The 13021-nt window shown below is 38.6% G+C and overlaps 1 protein-coding gene across 1 annotated transcript in view; it reads right to left on the bottom strand.

Moving 5' to 3' along the window:
- Positions 1-13021, bottom strand: part of ptprt (protein tyrosine phosphatase receptor type T) — a gene marked incomplete in the record, with an annotated part of 394538 nt that overhangs the window by 78683 nt on the left and 302834 nt on the right.

Below are 13021 nucleotides of genomic sequence, written 5' to 3'. Positions count from 1 at the left end.
TTCATAGAGAAACAGATAGAGAGATTAGCATGATTATCATATTTTCAGACACATATAACATGTTCTGGAAATCACAGTGAGAAAAGTCATTTAGCAGCCCAGACAAATATGCAATTCTTCTGTATTTACAAAACGAGCAGATTGAATAAAATTGTGGACAAAGACAGATTAAAAAACAAACAGAAGAAAACCCAAAGCCACAAAGTTGAGAAAGAGTCGAAAGAGTATAAAATCTGCTAAGAAAAAAAAAAAAAACAGATGTTAAATTTCATCTCAATAGCCAAGGCCTCCCTAATAAGCCTGTCAGAATCTGCACATTGTGTCTTTAATACATAGAATGACAGTCTGGTCACTGATGACAGTCAGCTCAATAGATCTGATAAATTCAAAGTGTGTTCTTGTCAGGGAGGGAAAAAGGAGTTGTGATATGAAAATGCATGACTCCATGATTTCTTAATGGATCAATTCACGTGTTAATGACCCCTGTAGGTTTATCAGCGGTAGCTAGTTCAACAAGCAAATATAAAACCCTTAACAAATTAAAAATAAGTTGCCCTGGAGGTCAATGTGCATCTTAAACAACAAACAAATCAGCAAATAGTGTTTCAGTAAAACAATGACTAAAATAATACAAATATAAAGAGTACAGAAACAGATAGAAGTGGTTGTCATAGAGGTAGCTAAGAGAATAATAACAGAAGCAAGAAGAAGGTCAGACATGAGGGAAGGGAATGTCAAATCCAGGGAAAACAGAAGTAACTCAAGAGAAAAGAGCAAAAAGTTTAAAAAAAGAAGGTTGTGTGCTCAATGAATAAGAACCATGTTCTCATCTGATTATAATCCCCGCTGCTCTTCCTTTTTTTCATTATATATGGCACGAGCAGAGGTGGGTTGAGTAGCCAAAGATTGTAAGAGTAGCACTACTTCAACATATTTTTACTCAAGTAAAAGTAAAAAGCAGTCAGCCAAGAAATCACTCAAGTAAGAGTAAAAAAGTATTCAGTAAGAAGGCTACTCTAGTACTGTGTCACTAATTATAACAACTGATCTTTTAATATTTAAACATGATGTAATCAGACAGACCAAAGTATAAGGTTACGTGCAAATTCCGGTATTTTAAAGACAAAAGATACAATTTTCTAAAAAAAAAAATTTCCAACATTGAACTTGAAAACAATACTTACAGCAGTTAATGTATATACAGTGAGTTAGAACAGTGCAAAGTACTTCCAGTGACAATATCTACTGTTTTCTGTACGTTTATTTGACCTCCAAATGGCTCAATGAGCTCAGCAGATAGAAAATAACATTAAAACAACAAAGCTTGTGTACAAATAAGAAGTCTCACTTTAACCTAAACTCCAGGTTTTTGTCTCTCTGGTGAATTTTTGGTTAAAACTAGTCTGTTCTTTATTTATGAAGTTAACCAGAGATTTTACTCAAGTAAGAGTAACGATACTTGAGTCATAAAATGACTCAATTAAAAGTAAAAAGTACAGTGCAGTAAAACTACCTCTAAAAATACATTTTGCTCAAAATGTTACTCAAGTAAGTGTAACTGAGTAAATGTAACTAGTTACTACCCACGTCTGGGCACAGGAAGTAAGAGTTTGTGTCCAATGTTGTATTTGTAGGTTTGGGCTCTACGGGAACCAAATGAGCTTAACAAAACCAATAAAATAGAAGTTTTTTGATAAATTTGTCGTGGCACTTTATCTAATAAAAAAGTCTAAGTCTTTTTATATATTTCACCCAAAATATCAAATGACTTTAACAAGGCTCCTATTGCCCATGATGTGGAATTTACCAACTGATTGTTAATGGGTATGCTTTTTCGATTATCTCGCAATAGCTATACGTTTACATGGACAAAAGTAATCAGAATAAACAGCCGATCGGACTAAAAATGTGTCCTGTAAACACGGCAATTGGAATATTATGATCAGATTAATCTCAGTTGGAAGGAAATTGTAATCCGAATGAGAGGGGTGGCTCATGTGGATGGGCAATCCGATCAGCGTGCATGTAAATACTCAGGATCAAGTTATTCTGAATGGGACAAGCGGACCTGAGTGCGTATGCACGTCACTGTGATGTATTTCTGCTTTGAGTGGCAGAACTATGTTGGGAGGCAAAACTGTGTGCAACCTATTCTAAACATTAAAAGAGCTCAAAACTATCTATCAGTAACGTTTAAACCGTGATTTGAACCTGGTGCAAGTCCTGCCTGGGCACTCAGCAGACAAACGAACTATAACTAACACTACTGCTTTGTTTGCTACTTGTTGTTGTTCAGCAAAGTCGGAAGCTCTTCTTCTGTGGTTTTATAAAGGGAAATTTGATAACCGCGTATGTCAGAGTTGTTATATTCTGAATAAAGCCAGGTGCATATACACGCACATTATAATCGATTGTGTGCTTATATAAATGGTAGAATCAGATTATTTTTTGTTTTTTAATCTTAATATATTTCAATCCAATCATGGAATTTTGTGCATGTAAACATAGCTAATGTGAGTTGAGTCTCGATCGTGACTCCCAAATGCACAGTTTCAACCTCTGTCTTTATAAAACCTTCTCTGAAGCATTTTTCCAGAACAATTAGGCCAACACTTCTGGGTTCAGGGTTGCCAGATCTGACTGACTTTTTTTTTCCAAGTCTTTCCAGCTTTTCCAAGTTCAATGATAAATATGTAAATCTTTAGATTGAACAGTTATTTTTCTTTTTAATTCTTTACTTTTGTTTGTAGCCCTTTTGAGCTACTTAAAAACATTATAAATTCATTCATCATTATTATCTGTTATTATTTTATTTACTACTACCAAATTGGTTTTACTGCAGACACAATCTTTGTAGATCACCTGCAACAAATATTTTGTTTTCTTGCTACTTTTTTGTGCCTTTCTTAGCCCAGGATATTTAGCAATCCTAATTTAGAATCTATGACGATCAGCCCAAAAGACTTAAAGTTCTCCAAAAACCTTTATCAACTGTCTAAGGTGCATTTATTTGGTCTTTTTAGGCACAAGCACAAAGGGACTCATTGACAAAAGAAACCATCAGATTTGGTTGTAATGTGGTACACATTCAGACCAGAGATTGGTGTCTATATAATTTGCTCTCCAAGGATCAGGCCCATCCAGAATGTTTAGTCATAGGTCAAAATAGGCAACATCATCAGTGAAGCCACAGCCTTAATAGAGGTCTCATCATACGTATGAATGATGCTGGTGGGTCACATTATGCAAAAGTCTTTATATTTGAACCACAGATGGTATTCACACAGATTGTGGAGGCATCAAACAAAACAAACTACACCCAAGGAGGATCTTCCAACTTTTGTCATCCAGTCATGCAAGACATGATGATCTTAAGTCCTTAAGTAGAACTCTACCGGACCTCATTACTAGATTCTTGCAGAGGTTTCATCTCCCACAAAACAGGCGTCTTGGGTTGCGAGATCCAGGCTTAACCGTAGATTTAAGACAGTCGTGCCAAGAAGGCTGAAGAGACACACGTGTGTTATTTCTAAAATGTTGGTGTAGAAAGTTACCAGGTGGGACTTTAAACCTCATCTGGCAGTGACTCCATGGGACTCACGATACAGCTAACCTGGTACATCCACCATTAAACCTCTGATTACACACGGTTGACAGCACAACTCTGTCCCTCTGCCAATAAGCTTGATCTCAATGAGCAGTTACAACAACCCTTAGTTTACTACAAGAGAGGAAGCAACAGCTGTATGAGTCCTTCAGCTGCACCAAATCCCCTTTGGGTTCAACACTCTGCAGACCACCATCATTTTTTTAGTGAGTCTGCTTCACGCACAGCAAATGTATGCTCTTCTTTACCGAAATTGAGACATGTTGGTGTGCAGACCTCACAGTGGCGTTTAGTGTGTTTGAAGACACACGATAAGCTCACCAAGGTCAAATATGCATTAAGCCAGGCATGAAATGAATTCATAGGGGTAGCTCCACAACAGTGACTATGATGGAGAACATCTCAATGCTAATGGGCAAATTTATTGACCCCCACAGGCACAAGTATGTGCGTGAGCATGTGCATGTAGGTTAGTGTGAGACAAGACAACACTGTAGGATGTGCACGGCAATGTGCCCATTTAGCAATGCAAGTGAGAGAAAATGGTTTGCAGGAACAAAAGTGTGTGACGGAAAGGGAAGTTTGTGTATGTGTGTGAAAGCCATTTACTGTCACTGTGTGTATGTTAATGCAGTCCTTCATGCTTGGTGGTGTGTGTGTGTCATAAGGTTCCTACCCTCTGACTTTAATAAGACTTAGTTATGGATGACTTGGGCTCTTAGTGTTCCTTTATTATTTTGTAATTCCTTCTTCCTCCACTGTACCACTCCTCCCACTATAGAAGTATTGTACTGTGTGTATCACAAACTGCCAGGTGTGTGTGTGAGAGTGGGTGTACAGTTGATAATGAGAATAAAACTCATAGTGGCCTAACTTTAACCATAGGAATTCACCACTGAATAATGACTATAACTACTTTGCATTCATGTCATTAATGCAAAGCTATTTATTTTTGACAACAGCTCCACTTTGACATATGAGCGACATTGCAGAAGCATGACCAGGAAGTGATGTTTTAGTCTTGATTATTTTTGTTTGTCCTGGTATCCCAATGAATAAGACACAGTCTTTGGGGGGAAATCCTACATCAGCTGTTGCTTCTACCACTCAGCTGTATCCTGGCATTTTGTTGAACCCAAAATCCTTCCCAGGTCAGAAGGGCTTTGGTCTCTCAAGTAAATTCTGGTTATGCTCTTGGGTATCTTCTTAGTACAATGTGCAAAGTAAAAACCTCAAAAGACAAGTTTACATCAGACATTCTGATCAGATGCCTGACGGAAGAATGATAGAGAGACCAGTAGGGTCCCGGTTGAAGAAGGCCACTGAGAGGGCAACAGGTGAACAAATGAGTGAAGATGAGGAAAATGATGCTAGTATAAGGGGTGAAGATGAGACAGTTTTGGAGTCAGAGAGAGAGAGAGAGAGAGAGACAGACAGAGAAGAGACTGCAGAGGAAGCTGATGAAGGACAAAGGAGAAAGCACAGGGTCATGAAATCTCCCCCTATATTCCAGCTGGAAGCCCCTGGAATATATGTATTTATCTGGACAGCCTGCAGTGCAGAAGCATTAGATCAGGGGTCACCAACCTTTTTGAAACTGAGAGCTACTTCATTGGCATTGTGTCATACGAAGGGCTACCTGTACTGACCTTTTGAACTAGGAAAGTCTAAAGTGTGTTATGAAACTGGACAGGTTGGACTTTACCAAAAGTATTTTACTAGTAATTATAATACAACTAAATATGAAGCAAACCCTATAATAAAAAAAAACAGTGAATCTATCAGAAAATTCTAATTGTCTCTCTCTGAATGCATTTTAGATAAATGAGATGCACAACAATGCAGCACTTCAGCCCAATTTATAGGCAAGGCAAGGCAAGTTTATTTATATAGCACTTTTCAAAAGACACTCAAAACACTTCATGAAGCAGCGAAATTAGTTTACACAGTCAGAGGTACAATTCCTGGCCATTGCTAGAATATTGTCTATCAAGCATATCGCAGAAGAAAAACTGGTCTATTCACGTCAGAAAACGGATAGAGTAGTTGGAGGAAGGCTACTTCCAAAGATGTACATGCCAAGTCTGACGCACATGTAAAGGCTAGGAACGCTTGGAGTAGAGACAAAAGTATCATCTGGAAACATATATGATAGGAAATATTAATAGAAAAATCATAGTTACAATAAAACTGCCTGAGATTTTTTACTTGACAGCCATTAAAATATTTTCCAACATGGCCACGATGAAACAGAAACCTTAGAAAAAGATACATTTCCTCCAGATCTCATATCTTATGAGCAATCATGACGCTTTAGGGAAAAGCTGACTGTCAAAGTCTGACTGTCAGATGTTTAATAGATATGGTGACATGGCAAGTTTCCAAACAGGAGAAATCACAAAGTTATCATTACCCAAAGAGGCTTCTCCACAACACATTTAATACATTTATCTGTGTTCAATAGTAATTTCCAGTGTCATTTCACGTTGTTACCCTTTACTTTAATGTGTTGCTTTGATGTCTGTATGTAGGATTTTCAAGGGTTTTTGCTCAGAAGCTGATATGACTTTTACATCAACGGCACTTCTGAAAATATTTAAACTGAGAAAAATGTTGATGTGTTCAACACTCATTTTATCTGATAGTCACTGTGTGTGAGTTTTAAAAATAACTGCTTGGCTGCAAAATAAATATTAAGTCATTACAAATGACCAGACTCTCAGGCTCTTTATGCCAGTAAACTATTGTTTATTCAATGCAGCAGAAAATGTTTAGGAAGAGCATAAAGGTGTTGGAATAAAACAAATAATTAAGAAACACCAACTGAAACAGCAGCGTTAACCAGATGCATGTTTTGTATAAAACAATGTTGCTGAAAAGTAAATATTTAATTTTTATTTCCCCATTATTTGGTCAGAGTACTCAGGTTCTGAAGTCTATCTTTACATTAGCACTGCTTTTTTCCCCCCGTTTTTATTTATCATAAGTCATCATCACAAAATCTTTTTGAAAACCTAGTCGGAAGACAAATAAATAAAATCAAGGATGCTGACCCGGGTTCGAATCCGACCCGCGGTCCTTTGCCGCATGTCTCTCCTCCTCTTCCACCCCCTTCCTGTCAACCTACTTTCAGAAAAAGCGAGCCACTGGAGCCGCAAAAAATCCCCAAAAAAAAACAAACAAAAAAAAACAAGCTCCTACATGATTCTTCTTTTTTCCACAAGCCAAAGATGAAAAAGCCAAAGGTTACCGTGGGTTTGCTATAAACCCACGGTAACCTCACACATTTTACTCAAGTCTAACTACTTCGAGATCCAACCATTGAAAGGACAACATAATTATAGCAGCAGTTGGGTATCTGTCAGGAACATTGATGGCATCTGAATCTGCTTTTATTAATTACAGGACGCATCATCAGAACCTCAGCAATTAGATCCTGAAGAGTCAAACAGTAATTGGAACTGAATTCTAAATTATGTAAAACACCACATCCTTACTGTGCTAAATTATGTATTAAATTACAAGTGGATGGTAATGGCTGAACATAATATGCTCAAAGCAACTGATTTTAATCTCATCATACGCAACTTCCACTGCTTAACTACGCAAAGCCAACACAACCTGAAGAAACTGTCTGTGTGCAAGAAATTTATATGGAAATGTAGCTGGTCAAAATGCAAAAAGCACACTTTGCGATCCTTTCAGCATTAAAGGTTAAGAGCTGGATGCTCTCGTGCCGTTTGGAGTTAGAAATCTCTGCCGGCAGCATTTAGAAACAAAGTGGGAGAGCTTTGGGTGGCAAGTTCATCTTTCTGCGTCTTCTCCTTTTTCCGTCTGTGAAGCATGAGGTCAAGTTCAACTTCATTTCATTGCTGGAGAGCTAAGCCAAAGCGCTTTCTCTGGTCTGGGTAAAAAAAAAAAAAAAACTTCGATATATATGACACACGTCACTGTCGCTAGCAGAACAATAAGGCAGACATGAAAAATGGAAACAAGTAATGCAAATGGAAAGCTAGGGATGAAAGGAGGGAGTTGAAACAGACATATAGACTCCATATGTAGTGAAATCAACACAGTTTCTGGATATATGGTGGGATTTAGGGTTTTGTTAAAGTCATTTCACTGCCTTATTTGCACAAAGACTCATGTGGAATACCAAAACAAGGACAGATGGCTTTATAGTGTAAACGTCGCCTTTTAACAACATAATTACCCCTAAACCTAAAACCAAAATGTTGCAGCTTTGTGTGAAATTTGCAGCTTTGCATTGGATTGGTAGGGTGGAGGGCATCGTAACTCTGCAGTTTATTCTGCAGAGATGAGTCAGACAAACCCAGCTTTCACGTGAAAACGCAAGCACAGTCAAAACCCAGAATCCCACACCGACGCAGTCCGACACAATTAATATTTTTATGACTTTTGTGTTTTGCTCAGAGGCTCGAAAGATTTACACAAAGTCCATTTTGTGATGGAAGCCTTCCCTGAAAGCTTCGGCTACCAGTGAGCGCCCATCTGACTCTCAGGAGGATTCCCAAAAGAAGAAGCAACAACATTAACTCATCTGACTCTATAAGGCGTATGATCAACTTGTCAAGGTCCGGCGTAATAAATGTTATTGTCCTCTTTGTACATACAATAAATTTGTACATACATTTTTGCTTTCTCTTTTAAACAACTTGTTCCAAATTAAAAAGCGAGGATCCGACAAACTGTCCGTTCATACCTTTCCAGTGTGATTCAACGTTAGGATATCAGCCAGGATTGTGCTGAGATTTCTCCAAAAGCCAAGCTGAGAGATCAGAATGTGGAAGCTGCACTCCAGGAAGGATCCATTAATGAGCCAACACTCCAGCAACCAGACAGCACTGTTCCTTTTCTATAACAGTGGTTGTGGTGTTGAAGTGGACGGACCATAGGTGGTTCAACATCACAACGTTATTTCTTTACTTGGACTCAAACTAGTTTTATTTCTAACACTGCTTGCCATCGAAGGAGTAACTTTCTGCTTTTCTGCTGTTATGGGAAATCAACGGGTGTTAAAATTATAAATCCTGGTCAACATTTAGTTGGCTTAAGACCACACTCCTGCCTGCATAAGTTGGTAATAAAAAGATGCGAGAAAAGACAAAGAAGTGTCCCATATATTTATTTTTATATACATTTATCTGAAATCTACAGCTTTTCCCTCTGTAGAATCAACACTTTAACATGTTTTCCGGGATGTCATCTTAACGAACAGTCTCCCAGTGCAAACTCGTCACAGATGACCACAAAGATCAACCGGCACTAACAACATTCCAGTAGTTTACTTCATTATAATTCCCTTCTCATGATATGAGCAGAACAAGCACTGTGTGGTGATCCAATTAGATGCACGCAAATGGAAAATGGTAAATCCAATTACCTACATGTGACAGGAAAACATTTCGTGGCTGAAAGACATCCTGGATGACCGTGCAGGTCAGGTGTTCTTTGTGCATGAGTGACCGTCTGCTGCCCAGCAGACAAAATTATATGTAAGGAGAAAAATTTAAGGATCTACAATCATGAAACCCATCAGGACCAAAAATTAAGCCAATTTTCTTTCTCTCTTTCACTTTAGTCCAGTTGCTAAAGATGACACTTTGGGAAGCCGTCAAGTCGGCGTTCACAACGTCGTCCAGAAGGAGATGGTAGAGTTTGAGGAACTGTAATGCTTCTCCCAGGAACAGCGCGTGGCCAGTTTTAGAAAATTAAACTACCAAGAAATCATGCAGACGTTGCTCTCAAGAATGCAGACATTTTGGGATAAAACGTTCACCAAGAACGTTTTTGAAAGTTGTCTGCGTGTTTTTTTTTTTTTTTTTTTTGATTCTCTGTCCAGTAGTGTGGATTTTTTTTAAAGATTTTACAGCAAATGAAAACCTGAGGAATGATATATTTGAGTTACTTACGGAGCAAGGTCTTTCCTGGATTTCTTTTCCCTTGCTTCTAGACTAGACTTTCAGATAATATTTCTGTATATAATATATATGTTCTGTAAATCACTACAAAGCCAAGGAAGTCCAAGGAAAAAATGGGATCTCCAGTAAAGCCTGGAAAACGATTGATCAAAACTAATTAAAACATTACAAAACTCAAAGCTGGATTACCTGTCTAGAAATGACTAGTAACCATAGTCATTTTATAAATTTATCCTAAATCCATTGTGGGTTTTAGTTATCTCAGAAACATCATAGAGCTGATGGAGTGTCACAGTTTTCTCTTCACATCCTTCCTATTGCCTTTTGTATATTCACTTTCAGAGGCTTTAAATTGTCCTCGACTACAACTTTCCATAAGACATAACCTTCAAATAAGTAATTTCCTGTTTTCCTGTTTCTTAGAGATTTTAGCCATTTTTCTTAGTCGGCCATAAAACTGCAACCACAAAATCATCTCTAAAACCAGGCAACAAGTAAGTCAGCTTCAGGGATTGTTTTTTTTTTTTTTTTTATGATTGGCCATTTTGACACATTTGCACTGTGGCATATCTGCAGACTGTATTAGACTGAGCCAACTGGCTAACAGATCGAAGTGCACAGAGAAGAGCGCTGGAACGTAAGCAGGCAGTCAAGATGAGCAAAAAAAAAAAAAAAAAAAAAAAGCACAGAGCTTCAATCTTGCCTGCGAACATAAAGGTTATAAATTACTCTCTCTCTCTGCTGCACTCACCTTCAATTACCCAGCAGTGCCACATTATGACCAAACAAAATGACTACCATTAGCCATAATCACCTTACATGCAGCCTAATGTTATGCTGAACTGGACTGGGAAAATAATTGCTTTTCCCGTAATGCTGTGGAAAAACTACTTCCAAAACAGGAAGTGCTTTGGGTGGAAATTGAGCACTTTCTGCACAGGTGGCATCTTGGCATCATCTTCCACCACGGAGAGGATTGGTACAGATGTGCTTCAGGTGCAGCACGTTAAAAAGCATTACAGATGTCCTTTTACTCTCTCTTCATAGCCAAATAACCAAGACATTGCTGTTCTCCTTGAAATACAAGCTCTATTAGACCGAGTCTAGCTCACAGTAAAACTGCTAAACCTAGAACGTCTTCAGCTTCTGGTCTAATAGGCGTCTGTTTAAAGCTATTCCCCGTGTTCCTGTGATAATCCTACCACACCAGTTCCCACACAGGAAAAACTCTCTCGGATTGCATCAGAGTACAACTACCTGAATGCTACAACCTCTGGCATTATGTCTGCGCTGACGCGTTCCCCTAGCAGGATAAGTTAAATTTTAATCTATATCTGGGAGGTTTCTGGGACTCCACGGTCGGTTTCTGCTCTGGTGGTGAGAAGGTTACATGAACTGGACCTACGTCAAAGATTAAAATCCATTCCTAATGCTATTGCAGCAGAAATGCTGAGAAAGAGGCCATTGAATTATCTGGCAACCTTTTTTTTTTTTCAAAGGTTTGACTGGCAATCCCCATGATAAGCCGGTATTTGGTACTATTCCATTGTTTTTAACTAAAAGTATATTTTTTAAAATCTACACAACCTACTCAGACACACAGGAATGTTGATGTAATAACGATATTATTATAAAGCTGTAACGGAAGAGACGATAATTCAGCAAATTGGACTCAGACAAAGAAGAACGCCAAAGGCTTGACTCATAGCAGTTCTCATCTATTCAGTGTGTCATTGTCTTTTGTGGTATTTCTGATAAATACGTTTAACCTTATTAACCAGGAAATGCTTCTAACCCACAGCTGTGTGTAGTTTTTGTGTTAACAGCAGGGAGAGCCCATCCTAGGCAGGTACAAAAAGCTGACAACTGCTGTTTGAGAGAAAAAAAGAGTGTTGAGTAACCTTTTAAGCCACACAGGTGTCTTAGAAATTGATTTTTTTTTTTGGGAGGGGGGGCGGGTGGTAGAAAATATGTGTGCACATGAATTTCATGTGACTCTGTTGCAATGATCCGTGGGATTTAAGGTCCATCAGCGTACTCTGCATGTAAATCACACGCATCTGAAGACGTGTGCTTTCTCAGGCAAAAGTAATGTATGTAAAATAGGAGTTTGCATTGATTTTGTTTATTATATGTGAAGGTGACCTGTTGAAGCGAGATTGTCTGAAGTTATTTTTGCAGCTAAGAAAAGACCGGAGCAAAATATGATGTTGGTTTAAAAAGGAAACGTGCAAACATGAAACGGCTAACAGCGTTGGCAGAGTGGAGTTACCCGAGCTACTTGTGCCTCTCTTTGATCCTTCAATCCGTCAGCCTCCTTCAGCATCATCCTAATAACTTTCTCTCTCCGGCCTCTGTCTCCCATTAAGCCGCTGAAATACAACGCTCGCTGGCACCATTCAGCTCGCTGGTGCTATTATCCATTTTCACAGAGCTAAAAAAGGTGTCAGCGCGAGTGCGAATGTAGGACTCTTACTTTGGAAATGAAACCATTTTCATCCATTTATTGAATGTGGAAATTCTGCTTATTTTAGAGGCCCCCCCTGGAAAATGACGGACCTAATGGGCCCTGCAGAAATCGATGTGTTAAGTGTTAAATTGACAATGTGCAGGGATCAATAAAGCTCTCTGTGTAGATAAAAAGGATCCAAGGTGAGCAAGTTTGTTTGTTAATTTCTACCTGTTTGAGTTGTTTATTAATGTGTGGGGATAACATTTGTTTTCTGTCTTGAGGGCAAATAAGGAGGCTGTTTTATTTCTGTAATTTATAGTAATTTTCAGAGAAGATATCAACCTAGTGGGCTTCCTTTTTAATAATGAGCGTCCGTCTGAAAGCAATTAAACTTGTACAATTAATGAACTCACAGAAAGGCCAGCATGTTAATAAATGGAAGAGGTTTCTTTGCTGCTTTAATTATTATCTTACCACTTTAAATTCAGACCATGTTGAGTTTTATCTTCAACACAACTCAACTGGAATTAAATGACAGTTTTGTTTTTGAAGGAGCTGTTTTCCATTTTTCTAACCCTTTCCACCCTGTTCTTTTTTCCCCTCATCAAGTCATTTTTGACCCACAAGTTCTAAAAACAAGTTGTCAGTCAGTTTGTAGAACTGTCACCCGTGTAGTCGCAGCTTCAATCAACACTTTGCATTCAGGGGCCGGGTGTGCTCTGTGCTACAGGGATCACCGGTTTGTGTTAAAATGGCCTCACCTGTAAGCAAATGAAGCTAAGAATTTTACAGCTTAAAGAAGACTTTTATAAATTATAAAGACACTGAAGGTGAGATGTTCAGCCCCGATGAGGACAGCTCCAGCTAACCCCTGGACCATCTTTACCCCGGGAGAGCACTGCACAGTTATGTTGGCACCAATGCAAAGCCTGCTCAACAGCAGGTGGGTGTGAGCGATTTGCACGTTCAGAGAAGCAAAGACTTTAAGAAAATGGCTTCAAAAAGCCACTTATGTCCAAG

Source organism: Fundulus heteroclitus, chromosome 20, assembly GCF_011125445.2.
Source record: "Fundulus heteroclitus isolate FHET01 chromosome 20, MU-UCD_Fhet_4.1, whole genome shotgun sequence".
NCBI classification, from domain to species: domain Eukaryota; kingdom Metazoa; phylum Chordata; class Actinopteri; order Cyprinodontiformes; family Fundulidae; genus Fundulus; species Fundulus heteroclitus.
The sequence above is the reverse complement of the archived record's forward strand: the minus strand, read 5'-3'. Positions and strand labels throughout refer to the sequence as shown.